General features: G+C 58.9%; 1 long non-coding RNA gene across 1 annotated transcript; it reads left to right on the forward strand.

Moving 5' to 3' along the window:
• Positions 1-5,104: 5,104 nt before the first annotated feature.
• On the forward strand, positions 5,105-7,989 carry LOC145338742 (uncharacterized). The gene is made up of 3 exons (XR_013885882.1): positions 5,105-5,242; positions 6,210-6,275; positions 7,923-7,989. It is a non-coding gene; the product is annotated as an uncharacterized LOC145338742 (long non-coding RNA).
• Positions 7,990-8,682: the final 693 nt, after the last annotated feature.

The following is an 8,682-nucleotide window of genomic DNA, read 5'->3' on the forward strand; positions in this document are numbered from 1 at the left end:
TTAGTCCCCATCCAGTTCAAGTATAAGCTGTCCCTCTTGAACAGATCAGCCCTTCCCCAGAAAAGATCCCAAAGATCCAAAAATCTAAATCCCTGCCCCCTCTCATCAGTTCTCAAGCCACGCATTCATCTGCCTAATCTCTCTAGTCTGACTCTCACTAGCACGTGATATCGGTAGTAGTCCTGAAATTACTATCTTCGAAGTCCTGAACTTTAGTTTTCTGCCTAACTCGCTAACATTTCAGAACCTAAGCTCTTTTCCCACCAATGTCGTTGGTACCAATATGTACAACGACCTCTGGCTGCTCACCCTCCCCCTTAAGAATGTCCTGCAACTGCTCAGAGACGTCCTTGACCTTGGCACCAGGGAGGCAGCACATCATCCTGGAGTCTCGAATGCGGCCACAGAAACGCCTGTCTGTGCCTCTAACTAGCAAGTCCCCTATTACTACTGCTTGCTTGCTCTTTGCCCGACCCTGTCCCACAGCAGAACCAGATGTGGTGTCACAGGCCTGGTTGCTGCTGATATCTCCCCCTGACAGGCTATCCCCCTCAACAGTATCCAAAACAATATACCTGTTTGAAAGGGGAATAGGCACAGGAGACTCCTGCACTACCTGCCTGCCTCTCCTGGCAGTCACCTATCTACCTGTCTGAACCTGTGATATAACAATCTCCCTCTGATTAGTGTCTGTCGCACTCCGTGCCTCCTATGTGCTCCGCAGTGCGTCCACCTGCCGCTCCAACCGAACAATGCAGTCTGTGAGGAGCTGCAACTGGACACACTTCCTGCAGACAAAGTTGTCAGGGAGACTAGATTGCTCCCTAATTGCCCACATCAAGGGCCAAGGGGCCTCTACTGTGCTGTACTGTTCTATCTGGCAGGAGGAGCATACCACTGCCCTAGCTGCCTTATTGCCCTTATATGGATAAAAGAATTACAATTCACCTCTCCCCTTGCTTGTGATCCTCCTGCCGATTTTTTTTTGTTAGAGGAGGGAGGGAAACACTGAAGTAGTTTTAGGGGTTAAACTGTTCCCTCACAGCAGCTCCTCTACAAACCACTGTCTGCACCGAGGCAAATGTGACCTGCAACCACCAATCACCTTCGCTGGTAAGTTAGTTTTATACCCAGTGCCACTCTGCCCTCTGCCCCCCAACCACTCTGCCCTCCGCCCCCCGACCACTCTGCCCTCCGCCCCCCGACCACTCTGCCCTCCGCCCCCTCTGCCCTCCGCCCTCCGACCACTCTGCCCTCCGCCCTCCGACCACTCTGCCCTCCGCCCTCTCTGCCCTGCCCTGTGAACCGGTCCCTGGAGACTTGGTGCTAACTCCTTCTCGCAACATACAATGTTTTGGCTTTGCCCTATTCCCTATGGCAGGAAATTCCGGAGGCTGATCTGGGTGAAGGAATGGAAATCATCCCTGAGTTCAGCACGAGCTGCTGCGTTGAACGTGAGACCAGAATCAATTCTCCTGTCTGTCGTTCAGCTGGCAGAGGGCTGAGTGTTTGGAATGCCCGCTGCTGCTCCTGGCATGTCCCCCTCAACTCTCCAGGCTTGTTGGGAATGGCCAGGGTGTGAGATTCTGGGACACAGGGAATGTTGCAATGACCATAGAACATTACAGCGCAGAACAGGCCCTTTGGCCCACGATGTTGCGCCGACCAGTTAAAAAACAATGACCCTCTAACCTAAACCAATCCCTTTTCATCCATAAACCTATCCACGGATCTCTTAAACGCCCCCAAACTAGGCGCATTTACAACTGCAGCAGGCAGGGCATTCCAATCCCTCACCACCCTCTGGGTAAAGAACCTACCCCTGACATCCGTCCTATAACTACCACCCCTTAATTTAAAGCCATGCCCCCTCGTGCTAGCTTTCTCCATCCGAGGAAAAAAGCTATCACTGTCCACCCTATCTAAACCTCTAATCATCTTATATGTTTCAATAAGATCCCCTCTTAGCCGCCTTCTTTCTAACGAAAACAACCCCAAATCCCTCAGTCTCTCCTCACAGGACTTCCCCAGGACCATAGAACATAGAACATAGAACATAGAACATTACAGCGCAGAACAGGCCCTTCGGCCCACGATGTTGCGCCGACCAGTTACAAAAACAATGACCCACTAGCCTATACCAATCCCTTTTCGTCCATAAACCTATCCAGAGATCTCTTAAACGCCCCCAAACTAGACGCATTTACAACTGCAGCAGGCAGGGCATTCCAATCCCTCACCACCCGCTGGGTAAAGAACCTACCCCTGACATCCGTCCTGTAGCTACCCCCCCTTAATTTAAAGCCATGGCCCCTCGTGCTAGCTTTCTCCATCCGAGGAAAAAGGCTATCACTATCCACCCTATCTAAACCTCTAATCATCTTATATGTTTCAATAAGATCCCCTCTTAGCCGCCTTCTTTCCAACGAAAACAACCCTAGATCCCTCAGTCTCTCCTCATAGGACCTCCCCACCATACCAGGCAACATCCTAGTAAACCTCCTCTGCACCCTCTCCAACGCCTCCACATCCTTCTTGTAATGCGGGGACCAGAACTGCACACAGTACTCCAAGTGCGGCCGCACTAGAGTAGTGTACAGTTGCAACATTACACTGCGACTCCTAAATTCAATCCCCCTACCAATAAACGCCAAGACACCGTACGCCTTCTTGACAACCTTATCTACTTGATTCCCAACTTTCAGGGATCTATGTACACACACACCTAGATCCCTCTGTTCATCCACACTATTCAAAGTCCTCCCGTTAGCCCTATACTCGACACATCTGTTGCTCCTACCAAAGTGAATTACCTCACACTTCTCCGCATTAAATTCCATCCGCCACCTCTCGGCCCAGCTCTGCAACCTATCTAAGTCTCCCTGCAGACTATGACACCCTTCCTCACAATCTACCACACCTCCAACTTTGGTGTCATCAGCAAATTTACTAATCCACCCAACTATACCCAGGACCAGGAGCAGAATTCCTCATCAATATTCACCTGGGGTCACTGAGGACCCCTGGACAAGGTTCAGGTCACCCCTGGGATTGGAGCTCGATGTCTGATGCTGTGTTTTTGTCCACAGGAACACTGTGTGTACCAGGGTCATGTCAGAGATTACCCGGGCTCGTGGCTGGCACTCAGCCTTTCCTCCGGTCTCAGGTAAGATCCCAAGCTGGGTTCGGGTCACTCTGGAGCGTCGAGGGCAGATTATTGATGCGTTCGGCCTGCAGCCGAGGGATTGGGTTTGTTTGGGACTGCTTGGAGGGTCAAGGGTCATTGTCAGGAGGTTGGTGGTCCAGGTGAGGTCAGGATGTGGGCAGCCAGAGGCAGGGTGGGACCAGGGGTGTCAGTGGGTAGGGCAGGGTCAGAGGACAGTACGAGGGTCAAGGGTGAAGATGGCGTATCAGGGGCTCAGTGCACAGGGTCAAAGGTTAGGGGGTTCAGTTCTGCTTCAAGGGTCAGTGGTCAGGACCTGATTGTAGATTGGGTTTTGGGTTTGAACAGGAGATTGGTTCAAGATACATTGCAGAGGAGTTCAGAGGTTGCTATTGGTCTCTTGATGGTGGGTTTATATGTCCAAGGTGCTATATAAATGCAGAGATCCTCCGAATATTTCTGATGGATTTACTCGTGATGCTGAGGAAGATAAGGCAATGGGCCAGTGCTGGCCAATAGGGTTAGAATGGATGGCTGCCAACACAGTCCCGATGGGCTGAAGGGCCTGATCTATGTGGGTCAGTGTGGGCGGGTCAGTGTGGGCGGGTCTCTGTGGGTGGGTCTCTGTGGTGGGTCTCTGTGGGTGGGTCACTGTGGGTCAGTGTGTGTGGGTCAGTGTGGGTGGGTCAGTGTGGGTGGGTCAGTGTGGGTGGGTCAGTGTGAATGGGTCAGTGTGGGTGGGTCAGTGTGGGTGGGTCAGTGTGAGTCAGTGTGGGTGGGTCAGTGTGAGTGGGTCAGTGTGGGTGGGTCAGTGTGAGTCAGTGTGGGTGGGTCAGTGTGGGTGGGTCAGTGTGAGTGGGTCAGTGTGGGTCAGTGTGGGTGGGTCAGTGTGGGTGGGTCAGTGTGGGTGGGTCAGTTGGTGCGGGGCAGTCAGTGGGGGTTGAATGGGGTTGGTGGGGGGGTCAGTGGGGGAGTGTCGGTGGGGGGGGGGGTCGGTGGGGGTGTCAGTGGGGGGGGTCGGTGGGGGTGTCAGTGGGGGGGGGGTCGGTGGGGGTGTCAGTGGGGGGGGGGTCGGTGGGGGTGTCAGTGGGGGGGGGGGTCGGTGGGGGTGTCAGTGGGGGGGGGGTCGGTGGGGGTGTTCAGTGGGGGGGGGGTCGGTGGGGGTGTCAGTGAGGCTCATTGGGGGTTGAACGGGGTCGGTGGGGTTCCGTGGGGGGTCAGTGGGGGTTGAACGGGGTCAGTGGGGGGGTCGGTAGGTCAGTGGGGGGGTCAGTGGGGGTCGGGGGGGTCAGTGGGGGTCGGTGGGGGGTCAGTGGGGGGTTCAGTTGGGAGGGTCAGTGGGGGGGGTCAGTGGGGGGGGTCGGTGGGGGGGGATCAGTGGGGGGGGGGTCGGTGGGGGGGGTCAGTGGGGTGGTCAGTGGGGGGGGGTCGGTTGGGTGTCGGTGGGGGGGTCAGTGGGGGGGGTCGGTGGGGGGTCAGTGGGGGGGGGGTCGGTGGGGGGGTCAGTGGTGGGGAGTTGGTGGGGGGGTCGGTGGGGTGTCGGTGGGGGGGTCAGTGGGGGGTGGGGTCAGTGGGGGGGGGTCGGTGGGGTGTCAGTGGGGGGGGTCAGTGGGGGGGGGGTCAGTGGGGGGTGTCGGTGGGGGGGTGGTCAGTGTGGGGGGGTCAGTGGGGGGGTGTCGGTGGGGGGGTGGGGTCAGTGGGGGGGTGTCGGTGGCGGGGTCAGTGGGGGGGGTGTCGGTGGTGGGGGGGGTCAGTGGGGGGGGGTGTCGGTGGTGGGGGGGGGTCAGTGGGGGGGGTCAGTGGGGGGGGGGTCAGTGGGGTGGTCAGTGGGGGGGGGGGTCAGTGGGGGGGGGTCAGTGGGGTCAGTTTTTGATGTTTTTTGGGTTTTTTTCCAGCGGTGTTGTGGTTTTGGACACCAATAACAGTTACTATTTACAGCCAATCACAGACAGCGGCAACCTGCATCACCTCCTCTATAGGACAGAACATCTACCAATCAGGACAGGCACCTGTGGTCAACAGGTCAACAGCCAATCAAAGATCAGCATCACTGAGGGGTTTCTTCATCCACATTACAGGGTAAGGGCAGCGTCATCGAGAGAGCTGATTGGACCAGAGACCAGGGGGGAGGGGTTATGGGGACAGCGAGGGGGTCGGCGAAGGGTCAATGTGGGGTCAGTGAGGGGTCCGTGTGGGGGTCGGCGAGGGGTCAGTGTGGGGGTCGGCGAGGGGTCAGTGTGGGGGTCGGCGAGGGGTCAGTGTGGGGGTCGGCGAGGGGTCAGTGTGGGGGTCGGCGAGGGGTCGGCGAGGGGTCAGCGTGGGGGTCGGCTAGGGGTCCGTGTGGGGGTCGGTGAGGGGTCAGCGAGGGGTCAGTGTGGGGGTCGGCGAGGGGTCTGTGTGGGGGTCGGTGAGGGGTCAGTGTGGGGGTCAGCGAGGGGTCAGTGTGGGGGTCGGTGAGGGGTCAGTGTGGGGGTCGGTGAGGGGTCCGTGTGGGGGTCAGCGAGGGGTCAGTGTGGGGGTCGGTGAGGGGTCAGCGAGGGGTCAGTGTGGGGGTCGGTGAGGGGTCGGCGAGGGGTCAGTGTGGGGGTCGGCGAGGGGTCAGTGTGGGGGTTGGTGAGGGGTCAGTGTGGGGTCGGTGAGGGGTCAGTGTGGGGGTCGGTGAGGGGTCGGCGAGGGGTCAGTGTGGGGGTCGGTGAGGGGTCAGTGTGGGGGTCGGTGAGGGGTCAGTGTGGGGGTCGGTGAGGGGTCAGTGTGGGGGTCGGTGAGGGGTCAGTGTGGGGGTCGGTGAGGGGTCAGTGTGGGGGTCGGTGAGGGGTCAGTGTGGGGGTCGGTGAGGGGTCAGTGTGGGGGTCGGTGAGGGGTCAGTGTGGGGGTCGGTGAGGGGTCAGTGTGGGGGTTGGTGAGGGGTCAGTGTGGGGGTCGGTGAGGGGTCAGTGTGGGGGTTGGTGAGGGGTCAGTGTGGGGGTCGGTGAGGGGTCGGTGTGGGGGTCGGTGAGGGGTCGGTGTGGGGTCTGTTTTGGTCTCAATCTGATACTGATTGTTGTAGGTGCGTCGGGACTCCTTGGAACAGCAAAAATACGTCGAACTTTACATGGTGGCGGACAACAAACAGGTCAGAGTGCGAGGGGGTCGGGGGGGTGTGGGGGTGTCAGGAGCGTGAGGGGGTCAGGAGCGTGAGGGGGTCGGGGGGGGCACGGGGGGATCGGGGGGCGCGGGGGGTCGGGGGGGAATGGGGGGGGTCGGGGAGACACGAGGGGGGGTCGGGGAGACACAAGGGGGGGTCCGGGGAGGGGCGCGGGGGGGGGGCGAGGGGGGGATCAGGTGGGGCACGAGGGGGGGTCAGGGGGCGCGAGGGGTCGGGGGGGCACAAGGGGGTTGTAAGGGAGCTGGAGCTGTGTGATGGGGTCGGGGACCACAAGTGGTGGAGGGGTGCAAGGGTCCTGGGGCTATGTGAAGGGGTTTCAGAGCAAGAGGGGGTCGGGGATCACGAGGGGGTCGGGGATCACGAGGGGGGTCGGGGATCACGAGGGGGTCGGGGATCACGAGGGGGGTCGGGGATCACGAGGGGGGTCGGGGATCACGAGGGGGGTCGGGGATCACGAGGGGGTCGGGGATCACGAGGGGGGTCGGGGATCACGAGGGGGTCGGGGATCACGAGGGGGGTCGGGGATCACGAGGGGGGTCGGGGATCACGAGGGGGGTCGGGGATCACGAGGGGGGTCGGGGATCACGAGGGGGGGTCGGGGATCACGAGGGGGTCGGGGATCACGAGGGGGGTCGGGGATCACGAGGGGGGTCGGGGATCACGAGGGGGTCGGGGATCACGAGGGGGTCGGGGATCACGAGGGGGTCGGGGATCACGAGGGGGGTCGGGGAGCGGAACCTTCCACACACCTGACAAACGAACACTGTTTCTGAAAGCTTGTGAGTTTATCATCAAATAAACCTGTTGGACTTTAACCTGGTGTTGTGAGATTCTTATTGTGTTTACCCCAGTCCAACACCAGTGTCTCCACATCAGAACTGACAGGAGTACAGAATATAGGGCTAATGGAAGGACTCTTAGTAGTGTTGATGAGCAGAGAGATCTCAGGGTACATGCGCATAGATCCCTGAAAGTTGGCACCCAGGTTGATGTTAAGAAGGCGTACGGTGTGTTAGCTTTTATTGGTAGAGGGACTGAATTTCAGAGCCGTGAGGTCATGTTACAACTGTACAAAACTCTGGTGCGGCCGCACTTGGAGTATTGCGTATAGTTCTGGTCGCTGCATTATCAGAAAGGTGTGGAGGCATTGGAAAGGGTGCAGAGGAGGTTTACCAGGATGTTGCCTGGTATGGTGGGAAGGTCTTATGAGGAAAGGCTGAGGGACTTGAGGTTATTTTCATTGGAGAGAAGTAGGTTATGAGGTGACCTAATTGAGGCACACAAGATGATCAAAGGATTGGATAGGGTGGACAGTGAGAGCCTTTTACCTCGGATGGTGATGGCTAACACGAGGGGACATAGCTTTAAATTGAGGGGTGGTAATTATAGGATGGATGTCAGAGGTAGGTTCTTTACTCAGAGGGTAGTAAGGGTGTGGAATGCCCTGCCTGCAGCAGTTGTGGACTCGCCAACTTTAAGGTCGTTCAAATGGTCAGTGGATAGGCATATGGATAACATTGGAATAGTTTAGGTTAGAGGGTCATTAGATTGGTTCCACTGGTCGGCGCAACATCGAGGGCCGAAGGGCCTGTACTGAACTGTTCTATGTTTCAGTTTCAGAAACAGCTCGGAAATCTGGCCAAAACCAAGGAGAGAATGTTGGAAATCGCAAACTATGTGGATCAGGTGAGTGAATGCTGATCACATCTTACCATGTTACCCTCCCCCAAGTCAACATGCACCCCCCCACCCCCACCCCACTCACTGTGCATCCCTTCACCCCGCCACCCCACACCCCCACGCCTCCCAGTCACCCTGCGGCCCCCCCCCCCCCCCGGTCACCCTGCGGCCCCGGTCACCCTGCGGCCCCCCCCCCCGGTCACCCTGCGGCCCCCCCCCCGGTCACCAGCGGCCCCCCCCCCATCACCCTGCGGCCCCCCCCCCCCCCCCCCCAGTCACCCTGTGGCCCCCCGGTCACCCTGCGCGCCCCCCCCCCCCCCCCCCCCCCCCCCCCCAGTCACCCTGCGGCCCCCCCCCCCCCCCCCCAGTCACCCTGCGGCCCCCCCCCCCCCCCAGTCACCCTGCGGCCCCCCCCCCCCCCCCCCATCACCCTGCAGCCCCCGGTCACCCTGCGGGTCCCTATCACATACTAATGTGTGTGGAGGGGTGAATAGGCTCTCCTGTGCTGTGGAGCTTGTACAGACTCTGAACTCTCTGTTTTATTCTGGACAGTTTTACAGAGTACTGAATATCCGGATTGCTGTGATTGGGCTGGAGGTTTGGACACATTCCGATCAGATACCAATGAGCCAAGATTCCAATAAAGTTCTTTACGCATTTCTCAAATGGAGGCAGGGCCTGTTACTCCGAACAA

The sequence above is a fragment of the Carcharhinus amblyrhynchos genome, unplaced genomic scaffold, assembly GCF_965287045.1.
Source record: "Carcharhinus amblyrhynchos unplaced genomic scaffold, sCarAmb.v2.hapA chromosome_159, whole genome shotgun sequence".
Lineage (NCBI taxonomy): Eukaryota > Metazoa > Chordata > Chondrichthyes > Carcharhiniformes > Carcharhinidae > Carcharhinus > Carcharhinus amblyrhynchos.